This window comes from Callorhinus ursinus, unplaced genomic scaffold, assembly GCF_003265705.2.
Source record: "Callorhinus ursinus isolate GAN/ISIS: 27379988/994484 unplaced genomic scaffold, GSC_fseal_2.0 scaffold1, whole genome shotgun sequence".
NCBI lineage: Eukaryota > Metazoa > Chordata > Mammalia > Carnivora > Otariidae > Callorhinus > Callorhinus ursinus.
The window spans coordinates 111144347-111172034 of record NW_027397063.1 but is presented as its reverse complement, the minus strand read 5'-3'; the positions used below and the strand labels follow the sequence as shown (position 1 = coordinate 111172034).

The window sequence follows — 27688 nt, the reverse complement described above, 5'->3', positions numbered from 1 at the left end:
CTGGGGGACACGGAACACAGATGTGACAGGGAAAAGAATGGTTTTCTAAATAAAAGCAGACGGTGGTTCCTTCCCACCACCACACTCTCAGATCAGAGGGGAAAGTAATTTCGCTACTTCCCCTCCTCCTGGCAGAGACTGGTGGGTAAGAGGGTGATTGAGACTTGAGGGGCTCAGGGGATGTGCCCATTGTTCAGCTGAATAGATCAAGCCTTCGGCAATGTAAAGGGAGGCCTGGGGCAATCTAGGTGTAGGGGCAGGAGAGGGCTACCTTGCTCTGAATGAGAAGGTGAGGGGGAGGTTATGGTTGCTGGGCTGCGAATAGAGCAAAACAGGGCCAGGAAGAGCTGCACGTGGGAGTGGGTTTCTAACTGGCAAAAGCCGCTGAGGGACTTTTTCCCAGCAGGAAATTCCAATGTGCAATCTTAGGCTGTTTGCTTTTCTATGACGTAAATTCCACTGGTCCTCAAAATGGCTGGTAAAATCTGCCATACCTGCAAATGCTTTGTCCGAGTGGTGTGGCGACCCTCTGGGGTTCCCAGAGTTGGTATAAAGATTATTTTAAAGTAAAAACATTTGAGGGGCGCCTGGGTGGCTCGGTCGTTAAGCGTCTGCCTTCGGCTCAGGTCATGATCCCAGGGTCCTATGATCGAGCCCCACATGGGGCTCCCTGCTCGGCAGGAAGCCTGCTTCTCCCTCTCCCACTCCCCCTGTTTGTGTTCCCTCTTTCGCTGTCTCTCTCTCTCCGTCAAATAAATAAATAAAATCTTAAAATAAAAACATCTGAGAGGCGCCTGGGCGGCTCAGTTGGTTAAGCATTCGACGCTTGATCTCAGCTCAGATCTCGATCTCAGGGTCGTGAGTTCAAGCCCTGCGTCATGGGCTCCAGGCTGGGCGTGGAGCCTACATACATACATACATACATACATACATATATACATACATACAGTAAAAACATTTGAGTTACAGAAGATGCAGAAAGAAATCTTATGACTAAAGCAGGGCCTCCCAAAATACAGGTGTCCTTAATCTTCCTATGAGGGAGTCTACTGCAAATTCAGCTGCCAAAAAGACAGACTGCCCATTCCCAATATCCTCAACAACCTCCCAAACTCTCCCATCGAAGCCCTAAAAACCCCTCTTTTGTTAAGTTGATATATATAAACCTTTGCTTCAGGCTATTCTGTGTTTTTCCCATTATTGGGAACTCCACTTTCGTGTGTGAAAATGAACATTGTCTTTTCTCCTGTTAATTTGCAGGCCCCCAAGCACTGGACACAAGCTGGAAGAGGAAGGGTTTTGCTCCCAAGGGTGGTTTTATGTGGGCAGGCCTGGAGCCAACGGCAGGGAGGAGGCCCCCTGAGGCAGGAACTCAGGACCAGAGTGATCTGAGGATATGAGCCCCCAAAAATGTGCACTGACTGTTAGGGAGAATGTGGGGAGGGGGTTAAGCTGAACCTGGATCTCCCTTGGACACTTGAGAAGTGAAAGAGCCCCCTCTGAGCAGTGGGGGCAAAGTCACCCGCGGAGTGAGGGGTACAGGATGGAGCCCGCAGACAGGTTTGCAAAGAGCTGCTGTAGCACTTTGGGGAAAGAAATCCCGGTGGCATTGAGGACCCAGCTGAGTTGAGGTCCACGAGGTTATATTCTGCCCAGCCTGAGCCTGTAAGATGTTCTCCAACAGCTCTAGGCCACGCAGAGGCAGGCACAGAGGGGCAGACAACAGGATTCCTTAGGAACTGGGATGCTTGGGGGCTGGATAAGAGAGCTTGACAGAGGGGCGAGGAGGTTGAAGTGACCGCAAGAGGGTGGAAAGCTTGGCATGAAGAGCAGTGGAGCCTGGAGGGGTTAACAGGGAGAAGCCCAAGTCACACAAAGGCTTCCCGATCTCATGAGGAGGCGCAGTGAGAATGAGGGAGGGAGAGCCAAGACAGGCAAGGGCTGTGTCTAGAGTGGGCAACGTGTGGATTTAAGATGCAAATGGCCAGGGCCCCTGTGGCTCTGTGATGGAGAGGTGTGCACTGCAGCTATGGGAACCAGCAGCTCAGGGAGAAGGCGGGTGAAGATTCTGGAAGCATGGCTGTCTAGGGTCCTAGAGGTTAGGGCATGGACGGGCAGCCCTGTAGGCACCAGAATCCCTGGGATGAGGAGGAAGGCCGTGAGAGGGAGGTGCCTGGGAGGGTAACACAAGTCAGCTCTGAGCAGGGAGAGAGGAGAGAGGATGACATGGTTACACGGCAGAACCCCCAGGGGAGGGGAGGATTTCATGACAGGTGGTTGGGAGTGGCATGGGGAAGAGGGAGACCTGGGCTAGAAGGCACGGAGGGGGAAGCATCAGCGGCACTGAGCAGTGCCTCGGGGGGAGACCGTGAAGGCCGATGGCGGAGGAGGCCTTTGGTAAGAGGGTGAAGGACAAACGGTTTCTTTTCCCGATGAAACGAGGCCTCGCAAGGGCTCATTCGGGGGGACTGGCTACTGCTCCCTGCTGTGTAACTGCTCTGTCCCTCTCTTAGGACAGACGTAGCTAGGGATCGCTACAGTCTCCCCGGGGACCTCCAAAGGGGCCTCCAACTGCTCAACAGTTTCTCTGGGAAGTCGCCACCAGTGGATTAGATCAGGGGGTGGACACACCACAGGCCACCAGGCCAAATCCGACCCACTGCCTGCTTTTGTAAATGAGGTTTTATTAGAACACGACCACCCCATTCATTTATTTATCGTCTGTGACTGCTTTCACTCTACCAGGGCAAAGCGACGTAGTTGCGACAGATGGTACAGCCCAGAAAGCCCAAAGTGTTTACTGTCAGGCCCCATACAAAAAATGTAGCTCAATTAGAGTCTAGGTGAGATATTAAACACACTTGCTCTCCCTGCTCAAGACTATGTTCTTTATATTTTTCCCTGTTTTTTTTTCTTTTTCGATGTTGAAAAATTGAGACTTGTAATAAATTGCCAAAAGTGCACTACTTTTCAGTGTACAAGCCAATGAATTTTTACACACTAATATACTCATGTAGCCACCACCAGATCATGATAAAGTTATATCTGGCCCCCAGAAGGTTCCTTTGTGCCCCTTCTCAGTCGATATCTCTACACTGAGGTCACCTCTCCTGTGACCCCTATCGCTGTTAGTTTTGCCTGTTCTTAAACTTCACATGAATGGAATGATACAGCGTGTAGCCTCTTGTGCCTGACTTCTTTAATTCAGTGCGTGTCTGTGAGATTCATCCACGTTGCTGCCTGCATCAGCACTTTATTTCTCTTTACTGCTGTGTAATATTCCATTGTGTGGCTATCCACAGGTTTTTGGGAGGCTCTTTGTTCTTTTTTGTCTTCTTTTTTTCCACTTTTTTTCTACCTACAGAATTTTTTTCTTCCAAATTTCTGTTTAAATTCTAGTTAGTTAACATACAATGTATATTGGTTTCAGAGTAGAATTCAGTGATTCATCACTTACACACCACACATGATGCTCATCACAACAAGTGCCCTCTTCTCTTTAATCCCCATCACCCATCTAGCCCATCCCCCACTCACCTCCATCTGTCAACCCTCAGTTTGTTCTCTACAGTTAAGAGTCTCTTGTAGCTTGTTTCTCTCTCCTTTTTTCCCTTTCCCCCCTTCCCATACGTTCATCTGTTTTCTTTCTTAAATTGCACAAATGAGTGAAATCGTATGGTATTTGTCTTTCTCTGATTGACTTATTTTGCTTAGCATAATACCTTCTAGCACCACGCACGTTGCTGCAAAAGGCAAGATTTCATTCTTTTTGATGGCTGAGCAATATTCCTGTGTGTGTGTGTGTGTGTGTGTGTGTGTGTGTGTACACACGCACACCACATCTTCCTTATCCATTCATCAGTCGATGGACACAGGCTCTATCCATAATTTGGCTATTGTTGATAATGCTGCTATAAACACTGAAGTGCAGGTGCCCCTTTGAATCTGTATTTCTGTATCCTTTGGGTAAATTCCTAGTAGTACAATTGCTGGGTTGTACGGTAGCTCTATTTTTAACTTTCTGAGGAAATGCCATATTGTTTTCCAGAGTGGCTGTATCAGTTGGCATTCCCACCAGCAGTGTAAGAGGGTTCCCCTTTCTCCACATCCTCACCAACACCTGTTGTTTCCCCTATTGTTAATTTTAGCCATTCTCTCCACAGTTTTTTAAATCCATTCTTCTATTGATGCACAGTTGTCTTTTTTTTTTTCAGTTTGGGGCTATAACGGAAAAGGTGATGAACATTCATATATATTTATTTGCCAGATGTACGCATTCATTTCTCTTGAGTATATGCCTAGGGATGGAATTTCTGGATCATGGAGTAGGTGTTCATCTTTAGTAAGTATTCCCAGACAGTTTTCCAAAATTGAATCAGTGTATACTGATCTACAGACTGCATTTAAATAGCAAGAAAGCCTTAGCTATTGGAGTAATGGCTCCTAAAAGTGAACTTTCTGGTGTCAGTGAGTAAATAAGGGAAATGCCAGACCCAAAAGTCCTAGAAATCACAGCACGAAAGTGGTCATGCACAATTGGTGCAAATATGGATCAACTGGATGGCATTAATGCCACACAAAATGGACAGCGCTTCTCTGGGCCATCAGAACCTGGGGAATCCAGGCCTGAGCTGGGGCTCACAGGCCACTCAGAATGATGTCTTTTAGTGTTCGGCTCACACTAACCATACTTATAGGAGGCTGATGTACCTCCTCTCCCAAAAGGTGTATATTCATATATTCACAGCCCTGGGATCCTGATCTGGAGTCAGGAAAGTTCTGAATGTGTCAATATGCTAAGATGGGAAGGTCTTAATCATTCAGCTGTTTAGGAGCCATGGACCCTGAACCAGAACATCCTAAAACAGTCTCCTACTCCAGGACTAAGGTACCTCTCTGGTAGCAGGACTGCTACTAGAACTCCTCTATCCAGGGACTCTCCTCCTTGGACAGTAACATAGTTTTCTCTCTGAACCCCAGAATTTCTCTGCTGCGTGCTTCTTGAGGTGGGTTCATGTCCCTAAATTAGGGGTAGTCTCTCTGGACTACTCTGCTTAGCCCAGGATACATCCCCTGAGATTTCGTTCATCAGATCTTAAAGTCTGGAGGCCTTGCTATTGTACTTGCCTTAAAGTTTGATTTAGGACAGGCTGAATTTCTATGCCCTTTGGGATATGTGAGTCCAGAAGGAAAACAGACATATAAGTCACGAGCTTAAGAGATCTTGTTGGACCAGGATTCAGATTTGGTAAAAAGAAATGTTTGAACTCACTCAGGATACATAGAGCAGAAGGCAAAGAAGTTAACCTTGGGGAACACATCAAAATTTTAGGGCAGAGGGAACAGAGTAACAGGGTCTAGAAAGAAACACGTACTTTTGGGGGTACCTGGATGGCTCAGTTGGTTAAGCGTCCACCTTTGGCTCAGGTCATGATCCCAGAGTCCTGGGATCAAGTCCCCCATCTGGCTCCCTGCTCAATGGGGAGTCTTCCCTTCCCCACTGCTCATGCTCTCTCTCTGTCATTCACTCTTTCTCAAATAAATAAATAAAATGTAAAAAAAAAAAAGAAAAAGAAACACATACTTTTTGAAAATAAGAACATACTCTTTAATCCTTCCAGCTTGTAATACTCTTCAACAGATCTGAATATTTATTTCAGAAGGCTTTGTGCTGTTAGTATTCCTACCTAGAAGAGCTTCCCATGAATTAGGTACCAGAAGGACTTTGGACCAGATTCTGAGATCTCTTATTGTCTACTCTGACCACATCTATCTCAGAGAGTGCTTTGAGAGAATCTCTTGGATTCTGTTTCTGCAAGACTAGGGAGCAACATTTACCTGGACATCCCCCAGCCAGTGTGAGATGTGTGACTGCAGAAATGAGAGCTCAGGGTAATGGAGGAGGAGATGGTAATTTAGGGATGGTACCCAACTTTGTGTGGAGAACGAAGATTAGACTATATGAAGACAGTGGCCATGGCTGCCTCATCTCCACTTTTCTATTGCAATGTTTGGTTCTTGTCAGGTACTCCATAAGTATTTGTTGAATGGATGTATGGGTGGATAGATAAATGAATGGGTGGGTAGATGAGTGGATGAATGGATGAGGGAATGGATGGATGGTGGATGAATGGAAAGTAGGGTGAGGTTTCAGTCACCTCTTTCCCAATATTGTTAGGGTTGCTGCCCTCCCCCTCTCCCATGGCCCAAGCCAGCAGGACCCTGCTAAGAAAACACAGAGGTCTTTTACTTAATCTCTCCAACTTCAGTGATAGTAATACAGATTTCTCTTTCAAACCTGAGGTTTATGTTTGTTTAACAAAAATGTTGTAAATGTGTCAAATCTTACCAGAAAATAAGGTTGAGGAATTAATAATGTGACTATATAAAACTCCAATTATATTTAAGTTGATCTCTACAAAAACACAATACATAGAGTACCATTCAAAAAAAACTACCATTTTACTGGCATTTAAAACATTTTAGATTAGCAATAATGTGCCCTGTATAATTAATTCACAAAAAATATTTTCAGGATCTTCCTTCCCTAAAATTTCAAAAAAAAAAATAAAAAGTGGGGGTGGGAGGATTTCCCTACGTCCACTTGCCTTGCTGCAAATGCTCTGCATCTAAGAAGCACTATTTTTCATCTCCATGCAAATATTCAAAGCCTTTCTGACATTATGATCTGGGTCCCTAAGTCATGACTGGAGTGACTCACCATTCATCCTGCCTCCATTATAATGGATCCTGAGTGTGAAAAAAGGACCCAGCAGTCCAACACATAGACCAGTATTTTCAACTAGAGGGGAAAAAAAACTAGAGGCAAAGCTGGGGAGGAATTCCTGTACCTGCCCCATCTACTTAACAGGGTTTCTGGGAGAATCCCAGAAAAAAATAGATGAGAGCCTCTTTTCTACTTTTCAGGCTCTGTGTAGCTTCATGCAATTCATGCTGAATGTATTAGAAGAGGATCATCCTTCCAGGGAGACTCTCATAGTTCAGATCATGTCACCCACCTGCTCAGAAGGCTCTGGTACCTCCTCTCACATGGCACATAATAAGCAAGCCCTACCCACAGCCTGCTGGGCCAACTGTGATCCAACCCCACCAACTCTCTGAGCTCAGCTCTTACACCACCTCTACCAAGGGATTTGACTTGCCAAATTTGATCCCACCCCAGGACCTTTGGATTTGCCATTCCCTCTGCCTGGACTGCTCTTCCTTCTGATAGTCCCACTTCTTCAGTTCTCTGTTCAAATGTTTCCTCTGCACAGAGAAGTTTCCTCACCAACCCTATCTAAAATATCATCCATGGAGCCTCAGTCGGTAGAGTGTGTGGCTTTTGATCTTGAAGTTGTGAGTTTGAGCCTCACACTGGGTATAGAGATTACTTTAAAAAAATCTTTTAAAATACCATCCACCTCCTGTTCCTATTTCCTCACCCTGATTTCTTCTTCTTCATGGCAATAATTTATTTATTTTATCTATTTGTTTTCTGTCTCCTCAACTAGGAGGGAATATGCACAAAGGCAGGGAGTTGTCTGCCAGGGAATTGTCTGCCATGTGTCTGCAAGGCACTTAGAACATTAGTAGGTGTTCAGTCAGAATGGCTAAAATTAACAAGTCAGGAAACGACAGATGTTGGTGGGGATGCAGAGAAAGGGGAACCCTCCCTACACTGTTGGTGGGAACGCAAGCTGGTGCAACCCCTCTGGAAAACAGTATGGAGGTTCCTCAAACAGTTGAAAATAGAGCTACAGTACGACCCAGCAACTGTACTACTGGGTATTTACCCCAAAGATACAAATGTAGGGATCCAAAGGGGCATGTGCACCCCAATGTTTATAGCAGCAATGTCCACAATAGCCAAACTGTGGAAAGAGCCCAGATGTCCATTGACAGATGAATGTATAAAGATGTGGTGTATATATATACAATGGAATATTATGCAGCCATCAAAAAATGAAATCTTACCATTTGCAACAATGTGGATGGAAGTAGAGGGTATTATGCTAAGTGAAATAGGTCAATCAGAGAAAGACAATTATATGATTTCACTCATATGTGGAATTTAAGAAACAAAACACAGGATCATAGGGTAATAGAGGGAAAAATAAAATAAGATGAAATCAGAGAGGGAAACAAACCATAAGAGATTATTAACTATAGGAAACAAACTGAGGGTTGCTGGAGGGGAGGTGGATGGGGAGTGAGGTAACTGGGTGATGGGCATTAAGGAGGACGGGTGATGTAATGAGCACTGGGTGTTATATGCAACTGCTGAATCACTGAACTCTACCTCTGAAACTAACAATACACTATATGTTAATTAATTGAATTTAAATTTAAAAAAAGAAATCAGAAGAAAAAGAACATTAGCAGGTGTTTGTATTAGTTATCTATTGCTGTATACACAAAGGTAGTGGCTTAAAGCCACACACATTTGTTATCTCAGAGTTTGTATGAATCAAAAATCCAGATATGGCTTAGCTGAGTCCTCTGCTTCAGGATTTCTCATGAGGTTGCAATTAAGGAGTTAGCTAGGGCTAGAATCTTACCTGAAGATCTGATTGGGAAAGAATCTACCTCCAAGCTCATATGGTTGTTGGGAGAATTCAGTTCCTTGGGGTTGTTGGACTTAGGGTCTCAGTTCCTTTCTGGCTATTGGCTAGAGTCTGCCCTCAGTTGCTTGCCAGCGAGCCTCTCCATAGCTTAGCTCACAATATGGTAGCTTGCTTCATCAAAACCAGCAAAGAAGAGAGTCAGTTAACAAAACAAATTACATCTTATGTAATATAATCACAGAAGTGTCATCTTATCACCTTAGCCATATTGGTTAAAAGCAACTCAGAGGTCCTGCTCACATTCAAAGTGAGGGGGTTGCACAAGGGTTTGAATACCAGGAGGTGGAGATCACTGGAGGCTATTTCAGAGTTTATCTGCCACATTACTTGCTCAATACACTTGATCTTAGCCAAAAGGCTGAGAAGGGATTATTACTTGCTCAATAAACACTGAATATCTTTAATCCAATGTCCAAAGTTGACACGGGAAGGAAAGCAGTAAGATTCAAGATTCTTGTAATTTATTTCTTGTACAATGTAGAACTTATGTGAAATTTACTAATTCTTTTCCCAACTTCCCTCTGATGTTCTGTGACCAGCCTGGTCCACCTGTCTGCATGAGCTGCCCCAGGTTTTGAGGGTTCACCTAAGAGAAGAGACCCACACACAACCCAGACCCTTCAAGAATCTACAATCTGAAGATTACCATTCATAGAGCTTATTTCTTCTCCAAGAGGATCCCTGGAATAGGTGGGTTGCATCTTTATATCTTACAAACTGGAAGTGGTGTTCTTGAATGGGCACTTTGCATTTACCAGGTCTTGCCTAGCCAAGTTAATAATGCATCTAATAAAAAGAAAGAAAGAAATACATTGTTCAGTCAGGTAGATATTATTAATATGATTCCATTTTAAAAGGGCCATTACTTCAGAGTCTTGATGTCTGGGATGTTGTTAAAGAAGTTTTTTTTTTTTAAGAGTCACCATGACAACAGAGAGAGCCCCACTTCCCCTGAATTGATTACAGATTTGTCCATGTAGGAGACTGGAACACATCCAGCTTATTGAGAATTCTTTTCTGTCTCCTTTGGCAAAAGCCCTGGCTTATTGTCCAGAGTGAGCAGGAGTCTCAAATCCATCAATATTCACTGATGAAGTCGTCGCCATTCATTAACAGAGATTTGATCAGCAGACATTTATCGATCGCCAGGCATGTGCAAGGCACTTGGGAGGATCCAGAGACATTGCTGTCTGATGAACTGACATGTCTACCGCGTGACCAGTTGCAGCCCCTCGAGGTAGCAGGAACAATGTGGGGTGAGCTCTGGGTGCTACAGACCCTGCTCAAGGACCTGGGACCTGCACAAAGGACCCTGGTGATGAATTGTGATGTCATGTTTTGCACACTGGACAGTTCTGACCTGTGAGGATGTTCTTGGTCTGTGGGGTAGGGTTGCATGCATGAGAGGCCTGAGACAGTGCGTGAAAACCTACTGTGGGCCTTAATTTTATACAAACTCAAACACCAAATTGCTGGGTCACCTTGGGCATGTCACTGGACCTCTCTAGCCATTACTTTTGTCCCTTACACGAAATAGGATTACGTTTCTTCCTACTGAACCCAAAGCGATCACATTGTGCTCTGTTGCTTGTTTGACCATACCATCTTCCCAGACAGGCCTTTGAAACTGTTCAGGCAGTGATGATTCAGTGTTGTCTTGCTTCAGTGATGCCCAACACAGTGCTGGGCACTGAGCACAGGGCATATCCTAGCACTCAAAAAATGAATGAATGAGAATTGGAGACTTCTCGAAACCACTCCATTCTTTGCCCACCCCTCCATGCTGCCATTATGCTGGCCTGTCACCTTTTCAAAGGGACTTGGGTTGGTACACCTTCGGTTCTCCAGGACAACAGAGAGCACCCCTGTTGTCCCAGGCCTGCTTCCCACCCCACCCCACCCCAATCTATGGCTCAACTCAACTTTTCTCCTTTGGATCATTTTGCAACCCAGGGAGGGTCCAAAGGAATGGGCTAGGATGTTGAAGCCAGGTCTGATGGAGAGGGAGAAGGGAGCAGAGGAGGTACAAGTCAGAGTTGTTTAGCTTCTTGCTCCCTATAAAATGTGTGAGAATATGTTGGGTGCTCTGTGCAGTGAGGGAGCAGCACCATACTCAATTAGCAAAATGAACAAACAAAAAACAGAACGGGACAAATAAAAAGCAAGCAGTAAAATGGTAGTGTCAAATCCAACCAAATTATTAATCTTATTAAATGAAAATAGTTTAAATACTTCAAATAAAAGGCAGATTGTTAGATTGAATAAAAAAGCAATACACAGGGGCGCCTGGGTGGCTCAGTCAGTTAAGTGTCTGCCTTCAGCTCAGATCACGATCTCGGGGTCCAGGGATAGAGCCTCAAGCGGGACTCCCTGCTCAGCAGGGGAGTCTGCTTCTCCCTCTCCCTCTGCCCCTCCTCCCCGCTTGTGCTCCATTTTACGCACACACTCTCTCTCTCAAATAAATAAAATTATACCTTTAAAAAAAGCAACCTACAACTTTACATTGCTTACCAAAAAACTTCTTTAAATATAAAGACATCAATAGATTAAAGGAAAAGGGATAGAAAAGGATGTACCATACTAACCAAAAGAAAGCTGAAGTGGCTGTGTTAATATCATATGAAGTATATTTCAGATCAAAGAATATTTGAAGGGATAGAGAAGGTCTTTTCACAATGATAAAGGGACAACCTATCGGTTACACATAACAATCCAAAACATGTGTGCATCTAGTAACAGCTTAAAAATACATGAAGCAAAAATTAATAGAACTGAAAGGAGAAATAAACAAATATGTAATTATGGTAGATGTCAACCCCTCATTCAATAATTGATAGAACAAACAGAAAATCAGTGAGGATTGGAAAAGTTGAAAAATATTATCAACCAGCTTGATTTAATTCATATTTATATGATACTCTACACAACAACAGCAGAATGTACATTCTTTTTCAGAACATTATCAAATTAAACTATATTGTGGGCCATAAATAAGTCTCAATAAATTTTAAAAGAATCAAATCATACAAAGCATGTTCTCTGAACAATGGAGTAAAATTAAAAATTAATAACAGAAATATAGCTGGATAATCCCCACATATTCATAAGCTAAACAGACAATTAAATAACTCATGGCTCAAAGAGCAATCAAAAAGTGTTTTGAACTGAATGTAAATGAAAACAACATATCAGAATTTGTGAGATGCAGTTAAAGCAATAATTAAAAAGGAAATTTATGTAGCACTAAAAGCCTGTATTAGAAAATAAGGAAGGTCTGAAATCAATGACCTAAAATTTTACCTTAAGAAATCAGGGGGAAAAGGAGGAAAGTAAATAGAAGAAAGTAAATAATAAGTATGAGAGCAGACATGAATGAAATACAAAACAAAAAACCAACAGATAAAACCAATGAAATCAAAATTTTTGAAATGCTCAATAAAATTTATAAACTCTAGCAGAGAGAAGAGACAGATAAAATACACAGACTACCAATAACAGCAATGAGAGAGGAGAAATCACTACAGATTCTACAGATATTAAAAAGATAAGGGAATATTGTGAACAACTTTATGCTAATATGTTTGACAACTTACATGAAGTTGACAAATTACTTTGAAGACACAAACTACCAAATCTCACTGGAAAATAAATAGATATTTTGGACAGTCACGTCTATTTGTGTAATCAAATTCATGGTTTAAACATTCCCCTAAAGGAAACTCCAGGTCTAGATGGCTTCCATGGTGATATCTACCAAATATTTAAGGAAGGAATAATACCTGTTCTACACAGAATTTTCCAGAAACTAAAATAGGAATGGTTTCATTCTATGAAACAAGTATTGCCCTGACACCAGAAACAGAAAATTATTTTACAAGAAAACTATAGATTAATATCACTCATGAATATAGATGCAAACATTTTAAACAAAATTTTAGCAAATCAAATGCAACAATGTATTAAAAAGATAATGTATCATGACCAAGTGCATTTATCTCAGGAATCCAAGGTTGGCTTAACATTTAAAAATAATGAGTATAATATACCATATTAACAGTGATAAGAGAAAAAATTGTTTCATCATCTCAATAGATGGATAAAAAGCATCTGACAGAATCAACACCATTGTTGATAAAAACTTTCAGCAAGTTAGAAATAGAAAAGAACATCTTCACCCTGATAAAAGGGACCAATAAAAAGCCTACAGCTAACATCATACTTAAATGTTGAAAGACTCAAAGCCCCTTTAAAATCATAAACATTCTCACCTCTCTTGTTTAGCATTTTACTAGAAGTTTAAACCAGTACAGTAAGAACAAGAGATAAAAAGCATCCAGTTGGAAAGGAAGAACTCTTTATCACACATGACATAATCACCTCCAAGGAAAGTCTTAAAGGATCTACCAAAAGATACTAGAACAAATAAATGAGGTTAGCAAGTTTGCAGGATAGGAGAGCAAAATACAAAAATCAATTGTATTTAATCATGGAACACTGCATCAAAAACTAATAAAAAAGAAAAAAAAATCAATTGTATTTATACCTAGTATCAATGAACAATTGCACATTTTAAGGTTTTTTTTTGAGATTTTATTTATTTATTTATTTGAGAGAGCGAGAATGAGAGATGGAGAGAGAGAGTACATGAAAGGGGGGAGGGTCAGAGGGAGAAGCAGACTCCTTCCTGAGCAGGGAGCCTGATGCAGGACTCAATCCCGGGACTCCAGGATCATGACCTGAGCCGAAGGCAGTCGCCCAACCAACTGAGCCACCCAGGCGCCCCAACAATTGCACATTTTAAAAACAGCATCAAAAATATGGAACTATTGAGGGTAAATTCAACAAAAAGTGTGTAACACCTGTACAATGAAAACAATAAAACATTGTAACAGAAAGTAAGGAAGACCTAAACAAATAGACATATATGATGTACATATTTCAGAAGACTTACTACTGTTAAGTTTGCTAACCTCCTCAAAGTGATCTATAGATTTGATGCAATCCCACTCAAATGTCCAGCAAGTGTTTTGTAGAAATTTGTAGAAATCACAAGCTGATTCTAAAATTTATGTGGAAATGGAAAAGACCTAAAACAAAACAATTCTGAAAAAGAAGAACAAAATCAGAGGATTGTGCTACCTGTTATTACAACTTATTATAAAGCTACTATATTCAAGACCATGTGGCATTGCCATAAAGACAGATACATAGATAGATTAATGGAACAGAATGGAGAGGTCACAAATAGACAAACATGAATAAAGCAATTGATTTTCAACAAAGGTGTTCAGACAAATCAATAGGGAAAGGATAATGTTTACACATGATGACAAAACAATTGGAAATCATATGCAAAAACTTGAACCTCCACCCTAACCTCACACTCTCTCTAAAATTAACTTGAAATGGATCATAGACCAAAATGTAAGAGCTAAAACTTCTGAAGTAGTTAGGAGAAAATCCTATTGGCATTGGGTTTGGCAAAGATTTCTTAAAGAAAACACAAAAATCAAGAACTGTAGAAGTAAAAAATCAACAAATTAAGCTTCACCAAAATTAAAAACTTTTGCTCTTCAAAAACTTGTTATGAAAATAAGAATGCAAACAAGAGGCTGGGAGAAATTATTTGTAAAATGTATGCTGACAAAGACTTGTGTCTAAAATATAGAAAGAACACTCATGACTCAATAATAAGACCAAAAAAAAAAAAAACCCAATTAAATAGTTAAAAGGTTTGAACAGACACTTCACCAAGGAAGATATACAGATGGCAGATAAGCACATGAAAAGATGCTCAACATCATTAAACAGTGCTGAAATGCAAATTTAAACTGCAGTGAGATACTACTACACACCCACCAAAATGGCTAAAATTTAAAGTGCTGACCATATGTATCAAGTGTTGGTAAGGATATGGAGCAACAGGAATTATCATACACTGCTGGAGAGAATGTAAAATGATGTAGGCACCCTATAAAACAATTTGGCAGCTTCTTAAAAGGTTAAACATAGGGGTGCCTGGCTGGCTCAGTCAGCAGAGGATGGGGCTCTTGATCTCGGGATTTTAAGTTTGAGTCCCATGTTGGGTGCAGAGATTACTTAAAAAATAAAAGTTAAACATATGCCTACCATATGACCCAGCCATGCCATATCTAGATAGTTACCTAAAAGCAATGAAAACATGAGCCCACTAATACAAGTACCAATACTTGTACACAAGTGTTCATAGCACGTTTATTTGTAATAGCCCAAACTGGTAACAACCCAAATGTCCATCAACAGTGAATTGATAAACAAATTATGGTATATATCTTTAAAATGGAATAATATTCAACAAGAAAAAGAATATTTAATACACACATTAGCATGGGTGAATGTCAAAATAATTACACTAAGTGAAAAAAGCCAACAACAAAACAAAAAACATGCATTCTGTGTGATTTCATTTATATAAAATTCTAGAAAATGCAAAGTACTCTCTCGTGATAGAAGGCAAATCTGTGGTTTGCACTATGGCAGTGATGGGGAGAACCAAAGTGGGCAAATTGGGGGAATATTTAAACAGGGTATGATTAACAGGAGCTGGGAAAGGTAGATGCAGGGGATGAGGGAGAGAGGAAGACCTCCCAGTCTCTAGTTTCCAGGTTAGGGAAGCTGGTTGCTGTGTTATTGCCTAAGGTAGGAAACACCAGGTAGGACATCAGATAAAGTGTTCAGTTTTAACATGGTGGAGTTCGTGGAGGTTCAGGGGGCATCACCGAGCAAGTAATTGGATGTTCTTGTCTGTTGCTCAACAGAGAGGCCCGGGCTGGAGGCAAAGGATCTCAGAACCCAAGTCAACTCAGCCAGTGTTAAAAAATATAAGTAACCTTAGTACACTGAGAGTATGGGTGACCCCAGCTGGCTTTGGAATGCAAATTCCAAAAAAAAATTCAAGCTGACTAGAAGATAAATTTGTTCAGCTCCTCTCTGGATAGTACTGAGGTGTTTCGTTTTCTTTTCATTCAGCGGTTTAAAACATATATACGAAGTAAAGAAAACACCTTGGTTCAGTGAAAAGGACCCTGAAATGTTCAGGATGCCCCAGATCTCTCCTTTTCTCTGATTGATTTTGGACAAGCTGACTATTCTGTGTCCCCTGTTTTCTCTGGCACAGAATTCTGCATTGGCAATGACTTTCTTTTGGCATTTTTTAAAATTTGAGTGAGAGAGAGTGGCAGTGGGGGGGGGGCGGTTAGAAAAGGGAGAGGGAGAGACTCTCCATCTGAGCACAAAGCCTAACATGGGGCTTGATCCCACAACCCCAAGATCACAACCCTGAGCCCAAACCAAGCCTCAGTCAACCGACTGAGCCACCCAGGTGCCCCTCCTTTGGCATTTTAAAGCTGTTTTCTAGCTTCCATCTTTTCTGTTTTGGGTCCTAACTGGAAGTCCGGGGTGTTACGTTCATGAACATGAACCCCATGAAACTGCAGAAAGCTCCACCATGTTCCCACTTTCTCTTGTCCCCTTTCTGATTGGCTTCTAACTGAGAGGGAGGGACTCTTCATTCCATTCATCCATTCATCCTATTTTTTAAAAGTATGTGCCAAGTACTGTGGCAGATGAAATAGATTGCCAGAATCTTTGTTGTCCCTTTATGATTTCTAAATGAGATTCGTGTGAGTTCAGCTAGTGCTTATTTGTTTCTTTTTTCTTGGAAACATCTTTCAGTTGAGCTCAGAGTTTAGAGGACAAAAATGAATATTTAGATCTATGATTCAGCAAATTACTTCAATTCTTTGTGATCTTTTTTGGCTCTCGGTCAGGTTCAGAGCCATCTTTTATTTTTATTTAACATGGTTATTTTGTGTTCTGTTCTTCCAGATTTGCCTTTCTAATTAAATTTCACCCTGATAGACGGTAAAATGAATTTGCCCTCCCTAGTTGCTCTCAGGAGGGGAAGGGGCTTATATAATAAGCCTGCGGCAGTGAGAAAAGATTGCAGCTGGTAAAATGAATCATGCATACATAAATAATAGAGAACAGACCACCCCGAAGCTGAGAGGCTCTCATTGCATTTTTTTTTAAACATGCAAGTGTTAGGGAGAGTACAACATTTTTGCAAGAACCTCTGAAATGATCTTTCGCCTTTTTTAAGATATTTATCTCCTGAGGCCGGTGTTGTCAGCAGTGAGGTGGAAGATTGCATGGGACGATCTTCTCTCTTGAGAGTTTAGTTTGATATTCTGTACTATATTAATTGACAGAAATTTATGACGGAGAATTTTTATTTTCATGTTTATTTTTGTGTACTGTGTAGTTTTCCAAGTTTCTACAGTGAATGGGCACTCCTTTAATAATCAGAGAACCAAAACCCACGGTAAATGGAATTTAAAAAATAATATTTGTAACCTAGATATTGTGGAGGGCACAAAAGAAATATTTTGTGTGGATGTATACTTCTGTCGTAAGGCAGGATTGCAGGCAGCAGACCTTTGGAACTTAGAACCTGGTGCAAATAAACCACCCCACCCCCTCCTCCAGAGGACTCCCCAGTATTGTTAGGTCATGTCAGTTTCTGTCCTAGACTGCTTGTCTTCCCCTGCAGTGAAGTTCCCTTAAGGGTGAGGCAGTTGTCCATTGTTTCTCTGAGTCTGCAGTGCAAGACAAAGGAGGCTGTCCAAATATTTGTTCAATTTTTGCCTAATGAATTGAAACTGAATTGAAGATGGGCACCTGCTCCTAGCTGCTCTTGGTCTAGGCAAGGACTGCTTGTGTGAAATTGCAGCAAAGCTCGGCAGAATATTCATTCAGCAAATGGCAGCTGCCTAGCAGAATATTCATAACTCGGGTGAGCCTGGGACTGTTTTCCTAAGATGGATGGGTTCAGCTTTCACTGAATTTTGATAGTTTCCCTGGGGGGGCCAAGATGTGAGTGGAAAGGACAAAGGAACAGGCTGGGAAAAGAAGGGGAGACCAAGGTTGTGAGCCGATGACACTGCATGCTTTCATTTGTTTTGCAGTCTTCGATGGGCATCACTTGCTCCTCTAGCCGATGACACTGCACGTTGATGACAGTTCCTATTTTGTAGGAAGCAAGGTGCCAGGCACTGTGCTGTGGGCTGGTACTACTCGGGACTCTCTTGCTTGCAAGTGACAGAAAAACCAATTCTAACTTGTTTGGGGGATGCAGGGGATTTACTAGACAGTGTACTTGAAAAAAATCCAGGTCCTAGGAGGTTTCAGACATGCCAGAAAGCTGCCTATCTCTCGATTCTGCTTCCCTCTTTGTCAGCTACAATCTCTGGTACAGCCGTCCCAGGTGCCGGCCAGATGACCATTGGCGCTTCAGGCCGATGACATCCTGCCTCCTCAACAACCACAAAGGAAAGAGGTGGAATGGGGATCATGGTCTTGAGATACTTCCCCGTATATTTTTTCCCATAGGAACCTTTTCTTTTTCTTTCCTTAGAGCCTCTTCTTCCTTATAGCTCAGCCATGAGGTGTTATTGTCCTGGAAGCTGGGCAGCATGGGTACCGGTCAGAACTAAAATCCACAGGGAGGAGGAAGGGGATACTTCCACCTGAATGGAAGGTGGCACAGAAGCTCTCAGGAAATAGGCAATGTGAGGAAAGAGATGGAAGAGAATGAGCCTAGGGAGAGTATGATGCCCAAGTTCCCTGAGGGGCCTGAGGCCACGTCTCTGCCAAGTCTTTTTTTTTTTTTTTAAGATTTTATTTATTTATTTGACACACAGAGAGAGATAGCGAGAGAGAGGGAGAGAGCACAAGCAGGGGGAGCGGCAGGCAGAGGGAGAAGCAGGCTTCCTGCATGAGCAGGGAGCCCGATGTGGGGCTCGATCCCAGGACCCTGGGATCATGACCTGAGTTGAAGGCAGTGGTTTAACCAACTGAGCCACCCAGGCGCCCCACGTCTCTGCCAAGTCTTGACCTAGGAAGGGGTATAGTACAACAAGAGAAATCCCAGCAGGTTGAGGAGAAAGCAGAGAGAGCCTGTACCCACTTCCTGTTTGGAACTCTGCCCCAGAATGCCATGTGCCAACACAGGAGGGCTGTGGCAAAGTGAAGTGGTGATGTGGCATATTTAATGGGAAATGGCTCCCGATGGGGCCCCTGAGTCACCTTTAGTCGCCCTGTGACAAGGAAGGGATCCAGGAGCACCCACATGTTCCCTGTGGGGGATGAGAAGGCAGCCCTGAGAGAGAGAAGAAACCAATCTACCCTGAGGTCACAGTGGCTGAGAGAACAGGATGGACAGGTGACCCACTCCTGCTGAGGAGAGTCAGGCCCAAGGCCCGTTGGAATGGTTGACAAAGAGAAGTTATTTCTCTGCTGGACTTGTTGCTGTGAGGTTGTGAGCCTGGATCTGCTGGGGTGTCACGCGGAAGGAAGCAAAGCTGAGAGATGGAGAATCTCTGGATTCTTCAGTCTCTGGAACCAAATCCAGACCAGAGGCAGATGTGCCCCGGGTTTTCATTTGCATAAGTCAACAAATTCTTTTTTTTGTTTTGTTTTTGGTTTTGTTTAAGGAAGTGGGAATTGCATTGTCTATCATTTACAGCAAAAAGTGCTCTAACCCATGTAAGTTAGAGGGAGGCAGCACCCGCAAAGGGGTGGAGCCGGGAATCAGTGGGAGGACAGTCAGAAGGAGGAGTGCTGGGTGGGATGGGTAGACTGAGCGCCAGGTGAGAGAGTCAGGGGTGATGCTACAGGCACAGTGAGAGATACACGGTTCCCGGCTTCATAACTGGAAGGGGTTGTGTGTCAGTCAGGGCAGGAAGGAGCTCAGGAGGGCAGGGCATCACAGGAATGAGGCGAGAAGGGCAGGCTAGCAGGGTTTGAGGAACCCTGAACCTTCAGGGGAGGAAGGCATCCGAAGTGGCTGGGGGAAAGGTAAGATGGGATTGGGAGCTGGGAGCAGAAGACTTTGGTGAGGGAAGTTCTAAGCAGTTCTAAGCAGAAAACCAGAGAGCAGGCAGAAACATGGGTAAAATATGGGTGTAGTGTAGTGTAGGAGCCATTACACACGAGTGAAAGAAGGGGCCAAGTGATGAGCTCCTCCAGAACGCGCTTCTCGAAGGTAAATCGTAAACACTTAGCAGTGTCTATTTTGTTCGAGGCCAATTGTGCTAGGGCACATAAGGGGTCACTGACACCAAAAGCCCGACAGTCACAGTTGGTGAGATCATCTCCCACAGAGAAATCATGTAGGAATTCGCCCCAGCTGGAACCCAACATTGAAAAGAAATGACCCACAAATGCTGTATCAAGTTCAACCGCAAGCCTCGCGGCTAACAGCACATAACACAAATCCGTTTCAAGCGCGGGGTGAGTCCTCAGTGGCCCGCTCTTAGGAAGCCGCGGCCGGGAAGGGGTGAAGGGGAGACCCTGGGGCCCGCGACCTGCCCAGGGCGCCTGCAGGCCATCCCGAGAGCCAGCAGCAGCAGGTCTACAGTTGGCACACATGGCCGGATGTGGTCGGTGCCGGAAGAGAAACGTGAGGAAGGCTGAACGAGGGTGGGGGCACTGTGGCAAGAATCGTGACAGTTTGGGTCCACGAGGCAGCAGTCCCCGGTGGTGGAGGACCCCAAACACGCGTGCCCCTCCCAGCACCGGGATCGGGGCGGCGCCTGGCCGGACACACGGCCCAAAGGCACTCTCACTGGGTCCTGGGGCCCGGGCCGGGTCCGTGCACCCTGGCCTAGGCGTGCATCTGTGTAGCCCCTGATCGATCCCAAGTCCGGCTTTGTGAGGCGCGCGGCGACTCTGCGCGCCTGTGGCCGCGGTCCCAGTGCACTCAGGATGCCCGTGACCGTGGCTTAAGCACGCCGGGAACTCCGCGGGCTGACGGGTCTCTGGGGACTGTTTTGCCTCCCCGAGTCAACGTCCTCTCCGCTAACCCTTCCGCGCCCTTCTCCCGGGCCGCACTGCTCCACATCACCGCCTCCGGGGCGGAGCTTGAGGGCGCCCGGCGCGGGGCGGGCCAAGCCCGGAGCGGGGCGGGGCCAGCAGGGGGCGCTGCGGCCGTGCGGCCAGGCAGTCGGTGCGTGCCGCCCTCGCCTCCCCCCGAGCTCCCCGCACCGGGCTGAGCAGGCGGCCAGCGCAGAAACGGGTGCTCTGCAGCGGAGCTGGGGCCGGAGCCGGGCCGGGACCATGGACGGTGAGTGGGAGCGGGCCGGGGTCGGGCTGGTTGCCGTTGCGGCTGAGCGGTGTGGAGGCTCGAGGCGGACAGGCGTCCCGGGGTTGAAAGCCCAACGGGGTCCCCGGGACGCTCCGAGGCCGGGACGATGGGGCAGAGTCTCCAGTGGAAGAGTAGTGCTGGGGTTTGGGGCGGGCTTCCGAACACCGGGTCTGAATCCCGCGCCTGAGTTCCCTCCTCCATTCTCGCTCCCTCCTCCATTCTCGCTCCCTCCCCAGACCCCCAAACCCCAGCCCCCGACTCGCGCTTTCTCCCCAAGCCACCCCGCCCTCCGCCCCTATCTCCAAGCCTCAGCACCCTCCAACTCTGACGACGATTCCGTCGCCCTCTCCCGCGCCCTCGCCCCTACCTCCCGCCGGGCGCCTCCCCCAATCCCGCTGCCTCTGGCTTCTCCACCTCCAGCCCCGCGCCTCTCCTGCCCCGCCTGCCTCCACCGCGTCCCCGCCCCCTCCAACCCGCTCCCGCCGGGCCCCCGCGCTCCCGCGCCTGGTTCCAGCCGGCCCTCGAGCTCCCGGGATTCCGCGGCACTTCCGAACCTGCTGGTCTCCAGGTGAGAAAGCGGCGGCAACTTCGCGGCCTTTCCCGGGGGTGGGGCTGGCTTCCCCCGCAGCTGCCTGCGCCGCGCGCCGGCGGGCCTCCGGGGACCCTGCCGAGGGGCCGCTGCGCTCGCGGGCTGTCATGCCTGGGTGCTCAGGTTAGGGCTGCATGGTTCAGACCCCACGGCGTTGCTTTTGCTCGTCTGTTTGCGATCTTCTGAAGAAGCCGGCTTTGTCACACACAAAAATGGAGTTGGCTTAGACCAGGTTGCTTTCTTTGTGGCAGCAGCGGTCTTTCAAGTTGTACCTGTGGATGGTGAAAGGATTAGCGGTGCAGGAGGATCTGGAGCCATATTTTCCCGCTCCGCTGGGCGTTCAGCGAGGCTCTTACCGCCTCGGTGGCCAGTGCCTTCCTGGGAAGGCTGGGATGCTTTGTAGGCTTTCAAAAAGTAAAAATCAGGAGAGATGTGGAATTAGATCCGTGCGAATGGGGAAGCGTGGGGTGGATGGCCACGGGGGCCCCAAGAGGGCTTCACAACTTGGGGACATTTGTTGCTGTTTGCGGAGGGCCCCCGGGTGAACCCGAGTGTGAAGCAGACCGTGCCCAGCCCAGCCTTACAAACGTGACGTGACTGCAAACGGGGCTTGGCAACAACTCCTTCTTAGAGGTGTTGGTGCTCAGTTCTGGACATCTGTGGGAAGAGAGTTTAAAGCAGATGGTTTGAAAAGCCTCGTGGTCCCTAGAGAGAGGTGGAGATGTATTGGTTACAGCCCGGAAGCCAGTGCCTGAATCTGCCCCATCCCTTCTCCTGGCTTTCATTAAGTCTTCGCTTAAATTAATTGCCTATTTCAGAGAAAGGACATGTAGGGGATACTTCTCTTTCAGGGATTAGCTCCTGGCCAGCCCACCCTCACTCATGCTTGGGAGGCTGCTTTGGGGCACCAGGGAGAGGATGGACCACTTGGCTTCTGAAGCACAACACTCTGAGCATTTGTGAAACTGCCGGATCGGTAACTTTTTTTTTTTTTCTATTGATTGGCCCGAAGAGTAATTAGCTCAATATTCTTTCAGCACTGTAGAGTGAATTAATAAGTAATTAGCCCAAGGGCACACGGGGGCTCAGTGGGCTCCCTCTGAGTGCCCACGGATTGCTGCGGGCATCTGCTCAGTCCTCACCATACTGCTGGGTGCTGAGTTGTTGGCTGTCAGATGCCCCACTAGCTAGAGGGCCTCAGCACCCAGCCTGGCACCCTCTAAGTGATATGTACTCAGTGTTTATCTAGGAAAGAAATGGATCCTCCTCTTCAATCTAGTCCGAGTCCATAACTTATGTTTTCCATTGTGCTTCACTGTTTTCAAAATATTATCCTTAAATTCATCAGTTTTTTAAAAAGTACGTAATGTCACTGGAGACAAACTCTTTTTTTTTAGAGAGAGAAACTCATTTTCATGTTTATTTGGGGCCGAGAGCTCAGTTTGTGGGTCAGGCTCTGATCGCTGTGTCTCTGACCTCCGTGGGGACTCCAGAATTTCCACGAAGGAAATCAGTTGTCCTCATCCTAGAACTGGAGTGAGGAAATGATGGGCACTCTGGGGAGCTAAAGCTGTTGGCTGAGGGAACGAGTCCTGCACAGCTCATCCTATAGGGCCCTGAGCTGTGGCTGCATCCCCCCACCTCAGGCATCCCTCATCCCTGTGTGTGATGGGATGAAGCCCTCAGGGAGACTGAGTGCCATTGGCAGAGCCCTGCCGGCTGCTTCAGGTAGCACCATCTGCGGTCCGGTGGTTGCTGTCCACTCCAGATAACTTGCCCATGGAGAGTGGGGAGTACCGCCTCTTAGACATTTCTGGCAATATGGTTTGCAGCTCTGGAGTGGGGGAGCGAGGCTGGTGTTTTGTGAGGATGTTTCTGTCTGTTGAAGGTGGCTCTGACCCACTGGCAGTCTGAGCAAAGGCCAGCCTTTCTGCCTCTGTCAAAGGCCTGCCCTGAAGAACAGCCAGAGGCTGAGGGAGTGGGCATGCCTCGCACCACCTTTTCCCAGGAATCCGGGAAGGACTGGCATTCAGAATGTTACCTGGATGTGGGAATTCCCTGCACTGCCCACAGGTCCAGGGTTGTCATGGGCTTATCTTTCTTAAACAGACTGTCTCTGTCTTCGGGTCTGGCTCTTACCCAGAATTCCTGCAGCTGGTAAAAATCTGTTTTCTAGAAGAGGTTTAATTATTGCCTGCAGTCTGTGAGTGAGACAGAGAGGGAGAGACTGGGAGGGGTTGGTGGTGCCTGCTATCTCAAGGTGGGGAGGGAAAAGGATGGGAGACTCTCCAGGGTCCTGGAAAAACAGAAGGGGTAGACTTCAGCCCCAGGATTTGCCCTGGGTCAAGGCTTTTGGTTGGTGGATAAGGACATGTGCCCACATTCTGGTCCAGGGGTTACCATGAGGAGCAGAGTCACTGAGATAGGAAGAATAGCCCCATGGTAACCTGAAATATGGTTTGCTGGGCTCACTGTTCCGGTTTCTAGAAGGCCTTGAAGAACAACTGAGAGTTGGCCTTAGCAAGGTGGGAGAGTCCAGAGCTCTTTTAAGTTTTTGAGGGAGGATTGTGCTCCTTTGGAAATGGCTTGAGTGACGTTGGTCTGGGCTCTGGCCCTGGGGAGTCACCTCACACCTGAGATGCTGAGGGGAGAGCACAAAGGGGAGCAGAAAAGATGAAGCAACTGGCAGAGTCTGTGCACCCCCACTAGGGGGGAAGAAGAGGCAACAGCTGCTTGTTGGTAGGATGGTGGGCCTTTGGACAAAGGCAGCCTTCCGGGGGCCCTTCTTGAACCTGCTGGGCAGCCTGGCAGATGGATTAGGGCCTGCTGAAGCCCCTCAACCTTGCAGATCCTGCAGGGCAGCCGCGAGGAGGCACCTGTGAATGAATCGCAGCATCTGCCCTGAGTTCAAAAGGCAGGAGGGTCAGGGTTATCCAACCAAGCCATAGACTCCGGCCTGCTAGCCTCCACCCCCAGAACCAGTAGGCTGTTCTGAACGTTTTGGGCCTCTGTTGGGGAAACCTCTGGTTTTTGGAAAGGAACCGCTCAATCAGTAATGAAGAGGGGAGTAGTCCCAGGAGCATGGAGGAAGATAAAGGATTAAAAAGATAAAATGATTGAAAAAGGAACTTAGAGGCGTCTCGTGGAGTAGTTCCTTGCACCCAGAAGGCAGCCTTCACTGCGTGTTCTTGGCTGGGTCATCCATGTACCCTCCCTCCCTTCCTTTGCCCCTCCCTCCTCTGTCCCGTCCCCAGTCTCATCCTTCCACACTACACACAGCAGTGGAGCTGCCTCGTGTGCTGGTACCCTGGGGTGGAAGAGAATTTGGGGAACTCAAACATCTGTAGGAACTTGAAAATTCTGTTGCTATTTGCCCAGTCACTTCCACAACATACACATTCATGTTTCCATATTATGGGGTATCTTTTTGTCATGTGCTTACCACTGTGTGCCTCTGCGTATAACTGACTTCCTTAGAATGAGCTGTAATCATAGCATGGAAACCCGAGCTTTAAAAAACAAACTAAGGTGAAAATTATTGCACCTGGTTTTGACACACCCCTCCCTTTCTCTCTGCTCATTTGTGTAACCACACAAATTTTGTGTAATTTACACCAAATTTACAAATAGTTTGAATACTATCTGTCCTACCTCTCAATTAGAAGGAGACATGTATCTTTCCAACTAACAAAACCACAGTTTATTTTCCTAGACCCTCCTCATTCTTGGATGCAATACCCAACATTGGGCCTTCAGAGGTACAGCCATATCGTTTTGAGCTTTGAAATTATAAAATAAAATGAAGCTCTTGCTTGCTAATTTTGTCAACTAATATAGAAGAATCTGAAGTAAGAATAAAACATTTACTGCCTTGTTAACTCTTGATGCTTCTCAAATGAAGGAAGCAGGTGGATTAAGGTGGAAGAACGGTATTATAGTAGAAATGTCTGGAAGGTCAAAAATAATAATGGAGGGACACAGTTATTAAGGCTTAAACATTGCTGTTAAAATGTGCAGAGATATAAATAGGAACTTCCATAGAAATGTAGGCAAGTATAGAATTTTGGTGAGTATAGACTGATGAGTTTAGAAATCTTAATAGGTCATTTTGTTGAAATATATTAATATGATCATACGTTATGCTTATGCAATACCTTACCATTATAAATGGGCAACTGAGTCCATGATCTCATTCAATCCTTCCAGCAAGTCTGGGATCTTAGAGATGGAGACGGGACCCCTGGGGGTTTCAGAGGCTTCTAGAGCTCAGAACTCTTGAGCAGGGAAATACTGTGTAAACCTAGATATTCCTGCTACAGTTGCTTGATAACCAAATGTGGCTACATAGTTATCTGAAAATTATAGATAGTCTCCTGCTTAGGAGTAAACGTAGGCTTTCTTTAAAATGTTCTGCAGGTCAAACAGACAAAAACTGTATGATTAACAGCACCAGGAACCACCTGGAAGGATTTCTAAGGGTTTGTGGATTTCAGAGGTTCTCTGCTGATGACTTCCTAATACCAGAGTACCTGAGTTTGTACATTCAGCGTAGTACAGTAGTGGAGAGTGTAGACTCTGAAGCCAGGCTAGCTTTGAATCCTGGATCTGCCATTACTGGTCTGTACACTTGGGCAAGTGACTTAACCTCTCTGTGCCTCGGTTTCTTCACCTGTAAAATTATGGTGATGATGATGATAAAAATTGAGATGCTGTTATTGTAAGGCTGAAGTGAGATATCATGATGAGGACTTAGAACGGTGCCTAGCACATGGTATGCTTTAAAATTATTAGCTGTTGGGGCGCCTGGGTGGCTCAGTCGTTAAGCGTCTGCCTTCGGCTCAGGTCACGATCCCAGGGTCCGGGGATCGAGCCCCGTATCGGGCTCCCTGCTCCGCAGGAAGCCTGCTTCTCCCTCTCCCACTCCCCCCTGCTTGTGTTCCCTCTCACGCTGTGTCTCTGTCAAATAAATAAATAAAATCTTAAAAAAAAAATTAAAAATGTTAGCTGTTATTGCTATTCATTCATTCCTTAATACATTTTTGGAGCCAGCCAGCTGCACTGAGTTGATAGATATAGGAGAGTGGCTAAGACACAGGTAGTCTCTGTCCCTCTGGCACAGAGGACACTTAAGTTCACGGCGAAGGACACGAAGGGTAGTACAGACGTTGCCCAGGCATTCACCTGGCTCTCGGCCACCCATTGCGGTCATGAGAGCCTAGGGTGGGCCTATAAAGGGTTGACCATGGCAGGAGAGGGAGCTGGTGATCTTCAGCAGGTGCACACTGGTGTGATTTGGCCTTGCCGGCTGTTTAAAGTAGGCACTCAATTGATTGGTCTGCGTCCCGACAGGTGCTGGTTGTTAATGTTTTCACTATAACTCTTGGTCTCAGGTTGTTAGTGGGAAGTGTGATAAGAGACCATAAACTCAGTATTTACTCACCTGGTTTGCCAGCACTGCTCCTGGTCCTGGTGGACAGCATACTGCCCTGGCCACTGCTTTGAACTGGTCTTTTAGCAGCCCTAGAAGCCTGCAATACCAGGAGGGACCCAGTTCTGAGTGAGGACTGGCACAGCTGCTCCCAGGGGTGGGTAAGGGACTTGCCAGAGGCAGAAGGGCAGACTCCCGTGCTTCCCGAGTCTGCCATAGCCAGAACCTTCTGGATGTGGAAGATCTCTGGGAAACTGTATTGATAGGCTTGGGTTAATAACTGGTTCTGGAGAAGGGAGGTCCTCACTTGCTCTGTGTGACTTACAAAGAAACTCCCACTGGAAGCCTGCTGACTAGTCCCTGCCATGAGGGCCTGGCGAGGGGCCCTAGCCGTGGGCCGTGGACCAGGGAGCCTGGGATTGCTGCCTCAGGAACATGAGCACCTCTCTGCCTTGTGTGAGTGTGATTGGTACGCCCTTCGCTCTACGCTGGAGCGCTTACGGTAATAAGTTGGCAGGCAGACTGGAAACCTGATCTCTTAATGAGGAGCCTGCTTATTTTATTCATTTTTAAACTACTGGAATTTGAGGTAAATGAGGTTTTGTTGTATTATTGGGTTTTTTTTTTTAATGCTTGCCCCACGCTTGGAAGATAAAGACATGGCAAATAATGTCATTCCTTTTTTTAAAAAACCATTTATTTGTATGTAGGCAGAACTGAGTTAAACAGAGTGCTCTAAGTTTTCTGGTCTTGGGTGCCTCTCGATTTCCCAGATGGGGTCATCTTTTGTCGCCAATTTGTCTGTCTCCATCACAGTTCCTAATGGAAACACAGACCTGGAAATCAAAGCTTGGACATTT

General features: G+C 45.7%; 1 protein-coding gene across 6 annotated transcripts in view; it reads left to right on the top strand.

The window, feature by feature from the left end:
* The first annotated feature begins 20689 nt into the window (after positions 1 to 20689).
* PXYLP1 (2-phosphoxylose phosphatase 1) overlaps positions 20690 to 27688 on the top strand; it is a 71173-nt gene continuing 64174 nt past the window's right edge. For 2 of the 6 annotated variants that reach the window (XM_025881396.2, XM_025881408.2), the window contains exon 1: positions 20690 to 20790. The gene's annotated coding sequence lies outside the window, so the exon portion shown is untranslated. Of the gene's footprint in view, positions 20791 to 21231; positions 21380 to 26888; positions 26990 to 27688 lie in introns of those variants that run through there. The other 4 variants (XM_073899206.1, XM_073899186.1, XM_025881414.2 and 1 more) reach the window with 4 other exon arrangements.